The 19,306-nt window shown below is 38.7% G+C and overlaps 1 protein-coding gene across 2 annotated transcripts in view; it reads right to left on the minus strand.

The window, feature by feature from the left end:
* The window catches only part of LOC129692233 (contactin-4), a 1,033,094-nt gene that overhangs the window by 947,250 nt on the left and 66,538 nt on the right, over positions 1–19,306 (minus strand). The gene's annotated exons all lie outside the window — the stretch shown is intronic.

Genomic DNA, 19,306 nt, shown 5'->3' on the forward strand with positions numbered 1-19,306 from the left:
AAAGAAAAATTTATTCAATTTTTTATAGATTTTTATTTTGTTTGCTTTGCCTTTTATACCTACAGCCTTGGAAGATGCTTTTGTAGGTCTGGCTTTTAATAAAGTCATGTAAGATTTTGTTTAATTAGTGAATTATTTTCTGAACTTCGATGAATTCATATATTACCATTTTTGACATAAACAGAAGTCAAAGACAGAACTGAGCATTACACAGGAAGTGGTAACAGTCTTCAAATCGTTCCTGCTTTCTTATTTCCTGTTTTGTGTACATCTATTAATAATGTCTTTATACTTGTCTTCAGTGGCTGTTATTTGCATTCAGTTTTCTGTTACTGACAATAGTACACAAAGCTAGTAGGGTTGCTGATTTTATACTGAGCCATGTTACTGAATTAATTGGTTTTGAATGCCTTCAGTGACTGTGAAACTTTGATTGAAGGGCCCAAGAGTAAATTGAATGGATTGAAGATTAGCCTGTTCTGGCTATTTATCAATGATTTTGTTAACTTTTCCATACTATTATCTCCAGAGAACTGTTGACCAAGAGTATTAATAGATGAAGAAAAATTTCTGTATCTTTATGATTTCTTTTTAAAATTTTTTAGAAATTTATTTTTTTAATTTTTAATTTTCCTTTTTTTCACAATTTTTTTTCATTACACATCCTGATTGAAGCTTCCTCCCTAAAGTTTCCCTAATCTCACCCTCCCTCCCTCTTTCCCCCTATTCCCTTCCCCTACTCCACTGAAAGGGGCAGCTCTTCACCATTGCCATTTGCCCATAGCTTGTAAAGTCTCATCAGGATTGCCTGGATCCTCTTCCTCTGTGGCCTGACAAGGCTTCATCTCAAGGTGTGAATGATCAAAGAGCAGGCAACTGAGTTCATGATAGAGGTAGCCCCTGCTTCCCTCAGTGGGAGATCTATATGGAGACTGAGCTACCAATTGGCCACATCTGAGCAGGATGTCTAGGTCCTCTCCAATGCATGGTACTCAGTTGGTGCATCAGCCTCTGCATGAACCCCTGAGCTCAGATCTTGTAGGAATGGATACAGAAATTGTGGTAGCTCTACACAATGAAATACTACTCTGCTATTAAAAACAAGGACATTATGAAATTTGCAGGCAAATGGATGGAACTAGAAAAGATCATCCTGAGTAAAGTAACCAAGAAACACAAAGATAGGCATGGTATATACTCACTTATAGGCAGATATTAGCCATATAACACGGGATAGCCATCTTCAGACCTAAAGAAACTAAACATAAAGGAGGACCCTAGGGAGGATGCTTAAATCTCATTCAGAATGGCAAATATGATAGATACCAGAAGCAGTGGAAGAGAGGAAACAGGATGGGATCTAACTACAGAGGGTCCTCTGAAAGGCTCCACACGACAGGGGATGGAAGAAGATGCTAAGACTCAGAGCCAAACTTTGGGCAGAGCACAGGGAGCCTTATGGAAGAAGAGGGGTATAGGGATAGAGGGACATGGAGGGAACAGGAGACCCAAAAGGAGACTAACAAATCTTTCTGATTTCTAAAGATACATTTTTACTGTTTACAGTAAAGAATAATACACCAATTTTATATTCATATATTTAATTATTTTATATAGTATAGTCTAGTTTAGTAAATTTTATTAAATATGAATTATTTTGTATTTTATTATACACATTTCCATGTAAATAAATATGAATTATGAATTATTTTGAATATTTAATTCTAAAACTTGAGAATTTAATATGTCCTCATAGCATTTTGGAGGACAACTTTCAATAGACAATTTTTAGCCTCTATCATGGGTCCAGGAAAACCAGGTGATTAGACTTGATGGTTTTACATACTCTGCCATTTTTCCTGCACTGTTTTTTCTTTTCTTTCTGTTTTTTTGGGTGGTGTTCTTTTTTTTTTTTTTTTTTTGAGACAGCGTTTCTCTATGTAGCCTGGGCTGTCCTGGACTCAATTTGTAGACCAGGCTGGGCTTGAATTTACCGCAATCTGCCTGCCTCTGCCTCCCTGAGTGCTGGGATTAAAGGAGTGCTCTGCCATTCTTGGCTGCACTGCTTTTCTCTTATGAATTGCAGTTTTGTTTGGTTGAACCAGGGTCTCTTGGATCTCAGGATGGCTTCCAATTTGCCTTATGAAGGACAACAATGAAATTCTTATCCCTTTATTTTATCTCCCAAATGATGAGATTATACGTATACATAAGCATGCCAAATTAACTGATGCCAATTTAATAAATCTTCTCTTACTTTTAGCTTTAAAACTCTAAAGCAGTTTAAATCATTGGTAATTAGTCAGCCTCTTCTAGGACTTAAATATGAAGACATCGAATCTATGTATCTTATACATTAAGATAAATGAAAAAAGAAGCTCCCATTTGTCTTTCATTAATAATTCATTTAATAACCAGAAAGGTTATTCTTCCATGAATCAAATATTTTACTTATTTTATCAAGGAAAACTACAAATTGTTCTTGCATAAATATATCTATAAAATAATTTTAATAACTACTTCATATCAGCATGCATATTTCTTTTTTTATAATTTATTTATTATAATTTATTCACTTTGTATCCCAGCTGTAGCTCCACTTTCATCTCCTCCCAATTCCACCCCCTTCCCTCCCTCATCTCCTCCCATATCCCTTCCCTAGTCCACTAATAGTGGAGTACCTACTCCTCTTCCATTCAACCTTAGCCTATCAGGTCTCACAAGGACTGGCTGCATTGTCTTCCTCTGTGACCTGGTAAGGCTGCTCCCCTCTTCAGGGGGAGGTGATCAAAGAGCCAGCCAATGAGTTCATGTCAGAGACAGCCCCTGCCCTTCATTGGGGAGCCCATTTGGAGACTGAGCTGCCCCTGTCTACCTCTGTGTAGAGGGTTCAGGTTATCTCCATGAATGGTCCTTGGTTGTAGTATCAATCTCAGAAAAGACCACTGGGCCCAGATTTTTTGAATCTGTTGTTCTCCTTGTGGAGCTCCAGACCCTTTTGGTATTTCTTACTAAACACTTTTGGGAATTCTGGTTTTTCTAATCCAAGCATGCCAAAATTTCTTGACTTTCACCCAGTCTGTAAAATAGCCTATGTTCTTTAATTCCTTATATTTTCTGTGTAAATGTTTCCCAAAATTCTACATTTTAAATGAGTACTTTTCACTGCTTTATTTGGTTTTTGTTTGTCATCTAGCCTCTTGAATTAAATGTTTAGATTTATTAACTACAACCTTTCAGATTTATAAAAGTGTCCATATTTTTTAGTTCTTACTAGTAAATATCTGACTCTATGTTTATAATGCTAAGAATTTTTGTGAGGGTAGTAAATAAATAGATAAACAAACAATTTAGCTGGAACTTCTTGTTCAAAACAACACTCATTTAGAAGTTCTCCATTAGGCTTAGGCTCTGTTATGAAATAATTGAATGAATAGGAGTTTTCATGTTTTCAGTTGAAATCAGCAGTTTATTTATAAAGCGTTCCAAAGTTCTGTGGGTGTTTGTGCGTGGATGCTTGAATAATGCTGTGCTACGGAAGCTAGCAAGGGCCCCTGGCAAGCTAGGTAGGCACTTTATCAGAGAGCTGTACACTAGAGCACATTTAATTCTGCACTCGCTCTCCACTTTCAGAGTAAAACTCCTAGCCACATGCTTGAAATAACACCATTGTTAATTCTGCTTAATAAATGGAAACCAGAAAGACATATAAAAATGGGCAGAAGTAAAATCAAAGGGGTCCTCTTTGTCTAATGTTTCAGTTTATTTTTCCTCACTGTTATCTTTATTTTCAATCTGAAGTAACATTAGAAAATAAAGTACAATATTCACAACTACTAGAGGCACTGTGAACATAAATTTTAATGTCATATTAAAGAAATATTGACATAACTCTGAATACTATTCCCTTCTTCACTTCAATGATCAACATTTAAAGTCATTGTCTTAGTTTCCTGTTTCTACAGAAAAATATAAAAGTAACTTAAGGGAGAAAAGGTATATTTGTTTCAAAATTACATGTTAATCACTATGGAGAAGTCAAAGCAGTTGAAACTCTAGTCATGTTATATCCACAGTAGGAGCAGAGAGCAATGGTTTAATATAACAAAGCTCAGGCTTAGCTTGCTCACTCTGCCCTTATGCATGCCAAGATTCCCTACCAAGGATACACATGAACCGTAGTGGATAGGTCTCTACATTTTAACATAACTAAGATAATCCCTTGCAGACATACCCATAGTACACTTTAATCTAGAGAGTCCCTCTCTGGGACACCTTTCTCAGGTGATACTTGTGTGTATCCTTTACAATTAAAGCTAACCCTTAGCTAATACTTGCTACATAACTATATACTGTGTTATGGTGGTCATTCTAATAGGTATGAGGTGAGGTCTCTCTGTGGATTTGATTTGAGTTTCCCTGATGTTAATGGAAGGAAGCAGGTATGTAAGGAAAAGGAAACCCTTCAGCACTGAGATAAGAACACAAATTTCTATGGTCATTATGGAAAAAATCATAAGGAGGTCTGTCAGTAACTAAAAATAAAATTATTTTATGTTTCTGTAATCTTGTGTTTTTGATTCCTTTTTATTGTCATAATAAATAACCAAAGTAACTTGGGGAGAAAAAGATTTATTTGACTTAATTATCCTGGTCACACTCCATCATGAAAGCAAGGCAGAGTAGAACCTCAAGGCAGAAGCCTAGAGGCAAGAACTGAAGCAGAGACAACAGAGGAGTGTTGCATACTGACTTGTTCTCTGGCTTGATAAGCTTGCTCTTTTGAACAGCTAAGGCCCATCTACTCAGATATAGCACCTACCACAGTGGGTTTGGCTTTCCCACATCATTCGTTAATCAGGAACTCACCCCATAGACTTGCCAACAGTCCAAAAACATGGAGAAATGTTTTTTTATTTATTTATTTTTATTTTTTTACATTAATTATATTTTATTTGCTTTGCATCCAAGTTGTAGCCCCCTCCTAATTCCCTCCTAATACCACCTTCCCTCCTTCATCTCCTCCCATTCTCCTGTCTAAGTCCACCAATAGGGGAGGTCTACCTCCCCTTCCATCCTACACAATGGAATACTATTCAGCAATTAAAAACAAGGAAATCATGAAATTTGGAGGCAAATGGTGGGATCTAGAAAAGATCATTCTGAGTGAGGTATCCCAGAAGCAGAAAGACACATATGGTATAAACTCACAAGTGAATACTAGACCTATTAGATAGGATAAACATACTAAAATCTGTATACCTAAAGAAGCTAAACAAGAAGGGGTAAGAGGATCAGTCCTCACTTAAAAAGACAAAGGGGAAGGACATTGAAAGGAGAAAACAAGAAACAGGACAGTAGCCTACTGCAGAGGGCCTCTGAAAGACTCTACCCAGCATTGTATCAAAGCAAATACTGAGACTCATAACCAAACTTTGGGCAAAGTGCAGGGAATCATATGAAAGAAGGGGGAGTTAGTATGACCTGGAAAGGACAGGAGCACTGCAAGGAGAGCAACAGAAAGAAAATGTCTGGGCTCAGGAGTATTTTCTAAGAATGATACTCCAACCAAGGTACATTCATGGATATAACCTAGAACCCCTGCTTAGATGAAGCCCATGGCAGCTCATTGTCCAAGTGGGTTCCCTAGTAAGGGGAAGAGGAACTGTCTCTGACATGAACTTAGTGTCTGGCTCTTTGACCAACTCTGTGAGGGAGGAGCAGCTTTGCCAGGACACAGAGGAGGACATTGCAGCCAGTCCCGAGGAGAAATGTTCTTAATTGAAGTTTCCTGTTCCCCAATTACATTAACGTATGTCAGGGAGATGCAAACAAACAAAGAAACAAACAAATAAATAAATAAGTCTAACTAGGAAACTCTGCAATTCTAAGTGTATATCAGAAGAAGAGAACATAATTATATATAATTGTCTATACTTGCCTGGTAACTGTAGCAACAGCCAAGATATAGAAATAATCTATAATCTATAAGACTGTTGGTGGCTAAAGGATAGTGAGTAATAAACACATATAATTAATACTGGTCAGTCATAAGAAGAAAGAAATCTTATCATTTCTCATAACATGTGTGAATAGTGAATCTGGTGTTATATCTACTTAAAGAAGCCAAGCGCAGAAAACAAATACTGGATCCTCATGCTTTTCTATGCCATTTACGAAGTCAACTCATAGAAGATAAGGATTATCAGTCAGTAGGGAATCAGGATCCAGGATATGTAGGTCCAGAAATAAAACCTTGCATTTATGTATACTCTCTAGAGACAAAGGTCCAGCAGTGTGACAGAGAGGATATAAATGTTTCCCTGAGTGCTGGGGAGAGGATTCAGTGTGTAAAGTGCCTGCCTTAGCAGCATAAGGACCTGCATTCCATCCTCAGCACCCTGTAAAATGTCAGCAGGCATAGTGATGGGGAGGCTTATTTGGGGGTACCCCTGGGGCTTGCTGACTAGCCAATCTATGCTAACCAGCAGAGGGAAACCAAAGCTGCAAGTCTTTTTACTGACTTCTCAAAGGCAAATTTCACAGTTACTCACTGGCAGTTCCTGTTGCAGAGAAATTGAGTGACAGGCAATTTGTCTTTCCATCCTACCCCACAACCCCCTAGTCAAATTTATTTTGCATAATGTATTTCTTTTTGAACCGTAGACTTCAACATTTTAACATGATCTGTCTCAAAAGTTTTATTTTGTTCCATGTTCACAACCCTGTGCTGAATGTATTCTAGGTGGAGGCTTTCAGAATTGGTTCAGCTTAGAAGAAAAGCTCACCTGTTATTTCTCCTCAACCCCCACATGGATATCCTAGTCCTAAAGCTCTTATTACTGGGTGGGATATGATTTGCATGTCCTATCCTATGGATCCCATCTATATTTTATAAGATCACCTTCCGTTTTCACATGTAATCAAACTAAATTCTGTTAGTCTTCTACATATTGAATTTGCAGTTGCAAGCATTTTTTTCCTAATGTGTCCCCTTTACTACAGAAAGATGTACTTGGTTGCTTTCTCTAGAAACCAAATCCATTCTTTAAATATCTCACTTTATCTCTCCCATTCCCTCCCTCTTAGTTCTCTAGCTTGAATTTTAAATTTTGCTTTTAATTTTTAACCTTTGTTTGCCAAAGGAAATATCCCTTTGAATACAGTTGAAATCTTAGATTATTGCAGTGTTATATTTCCTGTATTTAGCTTTAAGTTCTTAAAAACCTTTATTTGCGGATTTCCATACGCCAAAAGGCCAGCAGATGACAAAGGGCAACTTTCTCTACATTCTACATTTCTCAAATATTTCCCCCTTTGAACAAAGGATGAAAAGAAAAACTCTCCTGTGGATTTTCCAGTGACTGAGAAGAACTAATTTTCTCTTGTAATATGTAACAGGAAGTGGGAAATAACAAAAAGTAAAAAAACAAACAAAACACACTAAATAAATACCATGATCTTATACCTAAATTTCTTTATGTTGATCATCTTTACTTTGCTTGAAAATCCAAACAAGTGATAAATGTCCATATGAGGCGCCATCCAGAAGCAACAGCAAAACAGCTCTGGAGCTCATGGAATGCGGCCCATTGGTTAGCACAGTCACGCTAAGTTTGTCTTGGAGAGGCATAACCGCAAGAACTAAGTATTCTGAGGACTCCGTGTTGTTATGGAGCATAGCTCTGCTTGTTATCCTTTTGGTCAACACATCCCTGATAGTATGTGAGTTTATGAGAACTCACGGGCCTTCCAGCTCCTGACTGGGCAGTATATCTGGCACTTATAATTAACAACGCTTGATCTCTTTTGGGCATGGTTGCTGGAGCAGATTAATGATTTAACCATCACTCTTGAAAAGAACCTGCAGATGTAGATTGTTAGCAATGGCCACTACCCTTAGAAAGAAAGATTTTTTTTTTTTTTTCCTAATGGCTCTGACATAGAAAATCTTAGGAAAAACAGATTGTTTAGCAAGATTAAGTAAAGATGCTTTTGCTAGCGGCTGTGATGTTAAAAATCTTAGAGAACAATTTGAAGTTCAGAAAAGTTCACTGTTAATAGTAAAGCCAGGGACTTTACAGGTTGGTGAACAGAAACAATAGCCCGAGTTAGCACTGGCTAGCTTGACACTCTCAAGCTGGGCAGGTGACTGAGACAAATGATTTCCTTTTACTTGTTTGTGCCCTCGGCTTCCTGATATAATTTAGTAAAAATTATTAATGAGTAGATGTCCACCTTAAAGATTTAAAGTAGAGATGGCTCTTTGTTTTTTATATGAAAGTTTAGATTTGCGATTCTTTTAAGACTTTTATAAGATTACTTTTTAAGACAATTGATTCTCTTTTTGGAACCACAACTTGAAAGCCTGTCAGTAAAGAAAAGCTAGCTGAGAAATTATCTTGCTTGCTTACCTTCTTAATTTATAACACATTTTTAGTTACAAGTATATATATGTTCATGGAAATAACTTCTTTTTCATACTTTTCTACCCATCATACACAAAACATTTGCTTATTGAAGATATTGGGAAAAATGTATTGGGAAACATGTATTTCTTTTGTTGTTGTTGTTTTTTTAATTAATTATTTTTATTTTTATTAATTACAGTTTATTCACTTTGTATCCCCCCTGTACGTCCCTCCACCCACCCCTCCCAATCCCACCCTCACTCTTCCCCACTCCTGTCCCTCTCCAGTCCACTGAAAAGGGAGGTCTTCCTCCCCTTCCCTCTGATCCTAGTCTATCAGGTCTCATCAGGAAAGGCTGCATACAAATACTCATTGTAATCATTTACTTAAAGAAAAATAGAATGTAACCACATCGTAATTTTTTTGTACTGCTTAAAAGAGTTTTGCTGTCAGATAAAGGGTTGGTGATGATTCTTTCCCAATCTGTAGGCAGTCGCTTTGTTTTGATGACAGTGTCCTTTGCTTTACAGAAGCTTTTCAATTTCATGAGGTCCCTTTTATTGATTGTTGTTCTTAGAGCCTGTGCTGTTGGTGTTCTGTTCAGGAAGTTTTCTCCTGTACCAATGAGTTCTAGGGTATTCCCCACTTTTTTTTCTGGCCGATTTAATGTGTCTGGTTTTATGTTGAGGTCTTTGATCCACTTGGACTTCAGTTTTTTGCAGGGTGATAAGTATGGATCTATTTTCATTTTTCTACATGTAGACATCCAGTTGGACCAGCACCATTTGTTGAAGATGCTATCTTTTTTCCATTGTATGGTTTTGGCATCTTTGTCAAAAATCAGGTGTCCGTAAGTGTGTGGGTTTATTTCTGGGTCTTCTGTTCGATTCCATTGATCCACCATTCTGTTTCTATGCCAGTACCATGCAGTTTTTATAACTGTTGCTCTATAGTATAGCTTGAGATCAGGGATGGAGATACCTCCAGAAGATCTTTTACTGTAGAGGATTGTTTTAGTAATTCTCGGTTTCTTGCTATTCCATACGAAGTTGAGAATTTTTCTTTCCAGGTCTGTAAAGAATTGTGTTGGTAATTTGATGGGAATTGCATTAAATCTGTAGATTGCTTTTGGTAAGATGGCCATTTTTACTATGCTAATCCTGCCAAGCCATGAGCATGGGAGATCTTTCCATCTTCTCATATCTTCCTCTAATTCTTTCTTCAGAGACTTGAAATTTTTTTCATACAAGTCTTTGACTTGCTCGGTTAGGGTTACATCAAGGTACTTTATGTCATTTGTGGCTATTGTGAATGGTGTTGTTTCTCTAATTTCTTTCTCAGCCCTTTTGTCTTTTGTATACAGGAGTGCTACTGATTTTTTTTTAGTTAATTTTGTATCCGGCCACTTTGCTGAAGGTGTTTATCAGCTGTAGGTGTTCCCTGGTAGAGTTTTTGGGGTCACTCATGGGTCACTCATGTCCAATATATATAAAGAACTAAACAAGCTGAAAAACAATAAACCAAATAATCCACTTAAAAAATGGGGAACAGAGCTAAAGAGAGAATTCTATGTAGAGGAATATCCAATGGCAGAGAAGCACTTAAAGAAATGCTCAACCTCATTAGCCATTAGGGAAATGCAAATCAAAACAACCCTGAGATTTCACCTTACACCCATCAGAATGGCCAAGATCAAAAACTCAAGGGACAACACATGCTGGAGAGGTTGTGGAGAAAGGGGAACCCTCCTCCACTGCTGGTGGGAATGTAAACTGGTACAACCACTCTGGAAATCAATCTGGCGCTTTCTCAGACAACTAGGAATAGCGCTTCCTCAAGATCCAGCCATACCACTCCTAGGCATATACCCAAAAGAGGCGCAAGTACACAAAAAGGACATTTGCTCAACCATGTTTGTAGCAGCTTTATTTGTAATAGCCAGAAGCTGGAAACAACCCAGATGCCCCTCAACTGAAGAATGGATGCAGAAACTGTGGTACATCTATACAATGGAGTATTACTCAGCAATGAAAAATAAGGAAATCAAAAAATTTGCAGGTAAATGGGACCTGGAAAGGATCATCCTGAGTGAGTTGTCCCAGAAGCAAAAAGACATGCATGGTATATACTCACTCATATAAACATACAGCATAGAATAAACCCACTAAAATCTGTACAGCTAAACAAACTAAGCAAAAGAGAGGACCCTAACTAAAATGTTCAGTCCCCATCCTGAAAGGCAAAGAGGATGGACATCAGAAGAAAAAGAAAATAGGAAATCACCTCGGGACCTGCTACAGAGGGCCTCTGAAAGCCAGAAGAAAACAGGAAACAACCTTGAAACCTTCCACAGAGGGCCTCTGAAAGCTTCTGCAGTATAGACTGTCAAAGCAGATGCTGAGCCTGATGGCCAACTGATGGGCAGAGTGAATGGAATTTTATGTAAGAAGTGGGAAATAGTAAGAGCTGGAGGGGACGGGAACTCCACAAGCAGAGCAACAGAACAAGATAATTTGAACACAGGGAACTTCCCAGAAAATCATACTCCAACCAAGGACTATTCGTGGAGATGACCTGGAACCCCTGCACAGGTGTAGCCCATGGCAGTTCAGTGTCCAAGTGGGTTACATAGTAATGGGAAGAGGGACTGCCTCTGACATAATCTGATTGGCCTGCTCGTTGATCACTTCCCCCTGAGGGGGGAGCAGCCTTACCAGGCCACAGTAGAGGAAAATGCAGCCACTTTTGATGAGAACTGATAGACTAAGATCAGAAAGAAGAGGAGAACCTCCCCTATCAGTGGACTTGGGGAGTGGCATGCATGCCGAAAGGGGAGGGAAGGTGGGATCGGGAGGGGAGGAGGGAGGGGCTTATGGGGGGATACAAAATGAATAAAGTGTAATTAATAAAAAAATAAAATAAAAAAATAAGAAAAAAAGAAAAAGAAAATAGAGACAATCTCCCTAGCAATAATCAATGGGAATCAGTTGAGAAAAAAAAAAAAAGAGTTTTGCTGGCATAGATAAGCTGGGGAAAAAGAATAAAAGCATGGTCTAGATCTTCCTCTTCAGGGTTTGTTCCATGCATCAACTATATAATGTATATATGTGTTTATGCACAGTAGCTGGTGACATGGAATCCTTTTTCATACTTCCAATATGTGAATATGTGTATGTGTTTATATGTATGTATGTGTGCATGTTAAGTGTATATGTGTTTGCATGAAGTAAGAGAAGCTTGAAAGAAGAAGCTTGTTGGATCCTACCTGTTGGAGTCTTACTTTATCATCAAGAGAGTGTGTGTGGTCTTTTTCTCTCCTTCTTCCTTTTCTTCTTTGACACTTGGCCACTATCAGCAAAAAGCCAATGCTAGAAGCCAACAGCTGTAGCTAACAATAACCATTGTCGGTGTAAGCCTACACCAGGAAGCTCCCAGCACTGGCCAATGCCAGTAATTTAGTTCTGGTCCCTCAGTTTGCCACTATCAGTGGATATCTTGGTCCTTAACCATCAGATCCACTCTTGAAAATTACCCTCAGAAAAAGTCTGCCTGGTCACCCCCCAGGCAGGAGCGTCAGATCGACACCTTGGCTCAGTTTCCCCATTGAATGTCTAAAGTGGTCTTTGACAAGTAAATAATGCACTGACCTTCAAAGGGAGCAGTTGTCAATACAACCACTGAAACTCTGAATGCAAAATACTCAAGTTTCCATCTGTAGTCCTCCTGGTGTAAAAAATAAAATAAAATAAAAGTATTCACGTACAAATCAAGTTGAAATCATAGAAATTCTGCAATGAGTAATAAACTACACAACATCCTGTATTTTATTTGGTTATCATTTACATATACATTATGTTTAGTTTCCAACCTAGAGTTTCACTGAAAACTAAGAAAAATAAGCAATACAAATCTTTGGAATAATTTTAAAAATTGCAAGAGCGGTATTTTTTTTTAAATTTTTTTCTTTAAAATCAAACAGATTGCTTTATTATTATTATTATCATTTATTGCAACTTATTCAATTTGTATCCTGGTTGTAGCCCCCTCCCTCATCTCCTCTCAATCCCTCCGTCCCTTCCTCCTTCCCTCCCTCCTTTCTCTCCTCCTAGGCCCCACCCTTGTCCACTGATAGGGGAGGTCCTCCTCCCCTATTTGACCCTAGCCTATCAGGTCTCATCAGGACTGCTTGCATTGTCTTCCTCTGTGGACAGGCAATGCTGCACCCCTCAGAGGGGAGGTGATCAGAGAGTCCACCACTGAGTTCATGTCAGAGAAAGTCCCTACTCCTCTTACTAGGGACCCCCACTTGGTGACTCAGTCTATTGACTACATTTGAGCTGGGATTTTAGGTCCTCTCCATGCATTGTACTTGTTTTGCGGTATCATTCTCTTTAGGGCCCCTCAGCTCAGTTTCTATGGCTCTGTTAGTCTCCTTTTGGAGCTCCTGTTCCCTCCAGGTCTTTCTTTCTTTCTTTTTATTATATTAGTTACAGTTTATTAACTTTGTATCCCAGCCATATCTCCCTTCCTCATTCCCTCCCAATCTCATTCTCCCTCTCTCATCTCCTCCTTGCCCCTTTCCAAATCCACTGATAGAGGAGGATCTCCAGGTCTTTCTGTCTCCCCTTTCTTTTCTAAGATTCCCTGTACTCTGCCCAAAGTTTCGCTATGTGTCTCAACTTCTATTTCGATACCTCGATCAGTGAGATTTCACCTTATACCCAACAGATTGGCTAAGAGCAAATATTCATATGACAAAACATGCTGGAGAGGATGTGGGGAGGGGTGAACCCTCCTCCATTGCTGGTGGGAAGGTAAACTTGTACAACTACTTTGGCAATCAATCTGGTGCTTTCTCAGAAAATTAAGAATAATACTACCTCGAGATCCAGCTATTCCACTTGTAGGCATATGTCCAAAATATGCTCAAGTACACAACAAGGACACTTGCTCAACTGTGTTCATAATAGCTCTATTCATAATAGTCAGAAGCTAGACACAACCTAGATGTCCCTCAATGGAGGAATGGATACAGAAATTGTGATACATTTACATAATGGAATACTGTCTTCCATTCAGCTATTAAACACAGGAAATCATGAAATTTGAAGGCAAAAGGTGGGAACTAGAAAAGAGCATCATGAGTGAGGTATCCCAGAAACAGAAAGACACACATGAAATATATTCACTCATAAGTGGATATTAGCCACAAATTATAGGATAAACATACTAAAATATATACTCCTAAAGAAGCTAAACCACAAGGAAGGCCCAGGGAAGATGCTCAATCCCCATTGAGAAGGACACATGCAATAGACATTGGAAGCAGGAGAAGACAGGAAACAGGACAAGTGCCTACTAAAGATGGTCTCTTCAAGAGCTGTGTTTTGCTTAAAAGTGCCAGTGATTTTAGCTGAATATTGGGATGCCAACATCTTGCTCAGTTAAGTTATATCAAAGAACTGAGACTAATTATCCCAGGCTTTGATTAAAAGGGGATTACTTTAGTTCATCTAAGCTTCTTATCTGATTGTCATTACACACACACACACACACACACACACACACACACACACACACATACACACACAACACACACACAATATTCCCATGAAAAGATCAAGAAACAGGGCCTGATTTCTTGATTAATATAATAAAACCTCCAAATTCAGAGCTTTACTGGCTTTTAGTATTTCTCTCATGATGATATATATTTAAGTATTCATTCTGGCCTTCTTGACTTAAAAATCATCATTCAATTTTCATTTCAATTAATTTAGCCAGAAACCAGGACTCCAATGTGTTTTGACTCCATCTGAGAAACTTCTCATCATGGATCAATCTTATTTCAACATTGCTCTCCTCAGTTCAATTTAGAAATGAAGTTACACTTTACCTCTCTTCCGGTCTCTCTCTGCCCAAGCACATGGCAGAATCATCCAAAAAGCTCCTTACGTATCTCAGATCTCGCTCCCCTCCCTACCAGGCACTTCCTACCCTGAGCAGCTGTTTCTGATTTTCTTTTAGCCTTCATTCTTTATGGAATTTCAAATCTATCTTTGTGAAATATCTAGTTGTGGCATTTAATTTATCTGCTTATAGATTTTCAGTTAGCTCTCATTGTTCATAAAAAGAGCCCAGAAAACTGAGCAGGAATCACCCCCATAAGCACACCAATTATCTTTCCTATCCTTCACACATACTTGCTTTAGTCACAATGACTTTATGCCACTTCCTAGAGGTTGCATAGTTTTTTTGTTTGTTTGGTTCTTTGTTTTTCCTTCATTCCACATTTCTGCAAACACTAGACTGTTGAAATATGGCACTATTGCTGAGCATGGTAGCACACACCTGCACTCAGGGAGGCAGAGAAAGGCAGATCTCTGTGAGTTCCAGGTCAGCCTGGCCTACAAAGCATGTCCAGGACAGCCAAGGCTTCACAGAGAAATCCTGTCTCAAGAAAATGAAAAAAAAAATCAATGTCCTGCTTTCATTCACTCATAAGACATGCTACTAATATTTACCACTTAGCACATCCGTAAATGAAGGAACATGCTGTCAGCTGTTTAGTTTCTCTATCCTTACCCTAGGAAATGAGCCCCAGGAGAGTATAAGTTATGTTTTAAATTTATTATGCTGGGGATTGAGCCCATGAATTCATACCATATGCAAATGTTCTACCACTGAGCCACGTGGCAAGCCATGGAAACTGATGTCTCACACTGTAACATCCAGATTTACACAGCTTCTTTTTCATAGACAGAACGAACATAAGGCAGAGTTGCTGAATTTAGAAAAAAAATTAACAAAAATTATGAGGAGTTGACACTTAATGCTACAATGAAAAAAAGTAGGGAAATAGTTCTTAACAAAGAGCAACAAAGGCTATACAGCCCAAGGCTGAGGAAGTTTGATCAACCATAACAACGACAACAACAAAAAGAGCTGAATATGCTTGGATACCAGCTCTTAGAAATATGTAATCAAGTATATTGGGGTAGGAGAACAGAGTGATGAATGCATTCAGGCAGCAATCCCTTCAACAACTTAGTCAAAACTAATTACATATAGACACAATGGCACCCAGCTGATTTGGGCTCAATCATTCATTGCTCTCTGAAAATAATAATAAAAACAATAGAATCCCCACTTAAAATTATTAAAACTGGGCTTCCACTATGTGGCACATCTGAAGTCACAGCAGAATAACTAATGCATTTATCTATAATTCAGTCACTTTTCTCTTACTCCCAACCCTAAGGGTTTTCTTTCAGGTTTTCATCGTATTTTATTGTGTTGTTCCCCCAGACTCCATGGCACAGGTTGGCCAAAAACTTACATTGGATCTCAGGTTAGCCTAGAACTTAAGTTCCTCCTACCTCAGCCTCCAAAGAGTAGGAATTACAGAAGTGCACCAACATGCTGACATTTCCAAATTCTTAAGTGCTATGCAGTATTTTCTCTTAAATGAGAAACCAGCATACGTACAGCACCTAAGGGTAAGACACTTCTCCCACTTTATCTCCTGTTGCCCTTCTAGTTCAATGATGGTTTTAACCGGAGTGATTGTCAACTGCCTTCCACCTCCAGTTTCCAATACAATGCATATTTATGGATTCATATACAGAATGCAGTGTAACTGACACTCAATGACAGCAAAAATTAAAATGTAAGTGTGTCCTTTCCATCCTACTTTAATCATCCATAAGCAACAAGGGCAACTAAGCATTTGAGTAGTGAATTACCTCTAAAGGAATATTATCAAAGTAAGCAGAAGAAATAATGGAGATTAAACAACCCCACCAAACATAAAAGAGAAAGAAAAAAAAATCTACGTAAGTTTCAAAGTTCAAGAACAAGAAAAACTATTTGCCATGTCCTAATGTTTAAATTATGTAAACATCCAAGGCACGTAGTTCAAGGCCAAAAACAAATGTATGCAAAGTTTGTCAAAGATCACACAGAGCTAAAAACTAACATCACGTCTATGTCAAAGGCATCTTAGTATTGTTTCGAACAGAAAGAAATCACAGGAAACCAATGCAAACCATCCCAAAGAGCTTTAAAACTAAAAGAGGGTATTGTGAATGGCTGTTCATAGATCTTACAGTCTACAAATCCAGGGCAAAAGTCTTTCTTGTTTCCTGGACAATGCAATGCTGTAATAGCTGTCTGAGAAAGCACAGAAAGGTGAATGTTCAAAACACTTGACAGATAGTCCGCTTAATGTGAAATGAACAGGGCAGGAACCTGTGATAGCCTCCACAGACCCATGTCTAAACTCAGCTCTTGTGTCTTTTTATCTTTTCCAGTGCTCTGAAGTCCTTGCCAGTGCTCCACAATGTTCAGGAAAAATTGGCTTATAAAACCCTTACGCATGGATATCTTACTCATGATATAAACTAAATAAAACCAGGCTTGCAAATTTTACATTTCTTGACACTTGTTTTTTTGTTTTTGTTTTTTTTTTTTTTTTCTTTAGTTTTTTTCAGAACTAGGTGTGAGGGAGAAAAGCCCTGCACATGCTAGGCAAGCACTCTACCACTGAACTAGGTCACCAGCCCTTGAAAAACAATTGTATTACTGAGAATTGGAGATTCCAATTTTGATGTGAAATGGTCCCCAACACTTTGTGTTCTGGTGACACTGTTTTGGAAAGTAGTAGGGCCTTGAGGAGGTGGAGCCTTGCCAATAGAAGGAGGACATGGGATTGGCCTAACTCTGTGCCATGTCCATGAGTTGCTTCCTAATCGCAAGTTCAATTTGACCATCTGCTCACACTGCATCACCACAGCAACTACACTATGACACACTATATTCCATCAAACTGTAAGCCACATTAAACTCTCCTCCATTAGTTTTTTGTTTGTTTGTTTTTTTGTTTTTGTTTTTAATCAGGAACCTGAATAAAGGAAAAAGAAAATTATAGCAAACTGGTACTAAGGAGTGGGACCATTCCTCTGATAATGGTGACCATATTGTTGTAACTGATTTATGGGAGAAATGTAGAAGAGTTTGTAGCCTCAGGGTAAGGACATTGTGAAATACATAGTGGGCTATTCTGAGGGGTGGGGGTTGGAAAAAGAATGCCAAGAGAAATTGCCAAAATATCTTTGGTTTCTACTCAAGTTACAATGTCATCTGCTGGCAAGCATGCACCTCATGGGTTGTGCCCTATGATTGACTGACTGAGGAAGAGAGGTCTAAGGCCTACTTTTCTGTTGACTCCACACATTATGTAGGCACCACCAGAAGTGGACAGATATAGCGTTACAGCCCCTTTCTGGAATGACCCTGAAAGATACCAGAGAAGGAAAGTCTTCACAGTGTGCAAAACATCAGGCAACACATACACTTCATAAAATTTGTTTGTAAGGAAAAATGACCAGATGTGCAATTATTCCCTGACTCATTGTTTGTAGCCAATGGTTTGGCCCAGATGATCAGGGACTTGAGAAGAGAATGACTGAAAATTTGATGAGAAATATATCTGCTGAAGAAGTATGTGGATAGTACACGCAAATAGGAAAATAATGTGAAGATATTTGTGTCTCATGTAAATGCTCATCAAAAGATGACATCAGCAAAAGAAGAGTTCAATAATCAAGTGGTAGGGATGATCCATTGTGTATCATCTGTTTTTCAATGGCCCATGAACAAAATGGCCATGGTGGCAGAGTTGGAAGTTATGTATGGACTCAACAACATGGACTTCCACTCACTAAACCTAACTTGGCTACAGTTGCTGCTCAGTGCCAGATGCGACAATAGCAGAGACCAACCCTGAGTCCCAGATATGACACCACTCCCTAGGGTGACCAGCTAGCAAACTGGTAGCAGGTTGACTCCACTGGACAACTTCCTCCATGGAAAGGACAATTTTTCATACTTACTGGAGTAGATGCTTATTCTGTTTATAGATACAACTATCCTGAATATAATGCTTTTTCCAACACCACCATGTTTGGATTTACAGAATGCCTTATTTATAGAATGCCATGGCATTCTATGGACTATTGCTTCTGAGAAAGAAACTCACTTCACAGCTAGAAAAGCACAGCGGTTGGCCCATAATCATGGAATCCAGTTCTTTACATGTTCTCCACTGTTGAGAAGTAGCTTGGCTGATAGAGAAGTGGAATGGACTTTTGAAAACACAGCACCAGTTGTGTAGCAGCAGCCCAGAGGAATGGTGTAGGATTCTCCAGAGGGTAGTATATACTTTGAATCAGCAGCCAATATATGGTTCAATTTCTCCTGAAGTAAAGATCCATAGGTCCACAAATCAAGGGCGAGGAGAAGGAAGTAATTCACTCTTAATCAACCACTAGGAAAATTTTTGCCTTCTATCCTCTTGATCTTAAGTTCTGTTGACCTAGAAATTTTGGTTCCAGTGGGGGAACTAAAGGCTCAGATTTCCCCCAAGCCACTTTGGCTTCTGATGTACTTAAGCAAAAAAGCTAAGAAAGGAGTAACAGTATTGTGGGGAGTGGTGGCTGATCCAGATTGCCGAGGGAAAGCTGGATTGCTTTCCCACAACAGAGGTAAGATATGTTAGGTATGGAGTGCAGGAGATGCTTTAGGATGTCTCTTGGTGTGACTATATTCTGTGATTAAAGTCAGCGGAAAACTACAACAACCTAATATAGGCTGGATGACAAATGGCAGAGTCTGATCGAACTGAAGGTGTGCCTCAGTCCTCTAAGAAAAGAGCCAGGACCTGCTGAGTTGGTTGCTGAGACTGGAAAAAAAAAAAAAGAATCGGCAACAGAGGAAGGTAGTTATAAATATTAGTTAAGGATACATGGCCAGTTCAGAAATGAAGATTATAATTGACGTGAGTGCTTCTGCAAGGTGGGGCTTTGAGGACTAGGGTAAAGTCTGACATCTCCAGA

This window comes from Psammomys obesus, unplaced genomic scaffold, assembly GCF_907164565.1.
Source record: "Psammomys obesus unplaced genomic scaffold, mPsaObe1.curated_primary_1811, whole genome shotgun sequence".
Lineage (NCBI taxonomy): Eukaryota > Metazoa > Chordata > Mammalia > Rodentia > Muridae > Psammomys > Psammomys obesus.